The following is a 1,043-nucleotide window of genomic DNA, read 5'->3' as shown; positions in this document are numbered from 1 at the left end:
TGTCAGGTGTATGAGGACAGAGGAAAATATGTAAATAGGCCAGACTATTCAGTGTATGTGTAGGGAAAGGGAAAATGAACGGTAACCACAGAGAAGGATCCAATGTAGTACTGTCTGGCCAGTCAAAGAACCCCGGTAGTATCTCAAAGGGTGGCTGGTGCCCTGGCCAACCTACTACCATTAACCTTTACTTTTTACCATTATTTTCTCATATCTTTCCTTTTTCATCAAAATCAACAAAATCAAGCAATTTCTACTTCAATCACGAAAATATTGTTCTGAAGGATCCTGACTGAGGATGTACCTTGGATTTTCTTTTCTTTTGATGATATTAAAAAATTATGAAGACACTGAATAGGTTAAACGAAAGGACTCAGGTGTCATGTGTATGTATGAATGTATGCATGTATGCGTGCATATATATATATATATATATATATATATATATATATATATATATATATATATATATATATATATATATATATATATATAAAGAGAGAGAGAGAGAGAGAGAGAGAGAGAGAGAGAGAGAGAGAGAGAGAGAGAGAGAGAGAGAGAGAGAGAGAGAGCTGCCAAGGTACATAGTTCAGTGTTTTATATATATATATATATATATATATATATATATATATATATATATATATATATATAGCATAAATGTGTGATTTAGGAGTTTTCGCTCGACTGCACGTACAATTCTGAATTTTACAAAACGATACAATCCTAAAGAAATCATTCAAGATTATGCATTGCTTTCTATTCAACAGAAAAATAAGAAATAACTGATCCCGCGGTAAGATAAACTAACACTATCAATAAAAACGACTGAGTATTTTTACATTAATCACCTCTTACTTGGTCATTCATACTGTTTTTACCCTACTGAGATCCGCTACAGATCATACCGGTCACATAAGATATGTTGCAACTCTCCCCACATCTTTTCATTCACAATACCAACTTGCTCCTCTTACCTCCTGTATTATGTTGGGACCCACTACAGCTTATTATAGTCACATACCATCTGTTGCAACTTTCCT

Source organism: Palaemon carinicauda, chromosome 19 (assembly GCF_036898095.1).
Source record: "Palaemon carinicauda isolate YSFRI2023 chromosome 19, ASM3689809v2, whole genome shotgun sequence".
NCBI classification, from domain to species: Eukaryota; Metazoa; Arthropoda; class Malacostraca; order Decapoda; family Palaemonidae; genus Palaemon; species Palaemon carinicauda.
The sequence above is the reverse complement of the archived record's forward strand: the minus strand, read 5'-3'. Positions refer to the sequence as shown.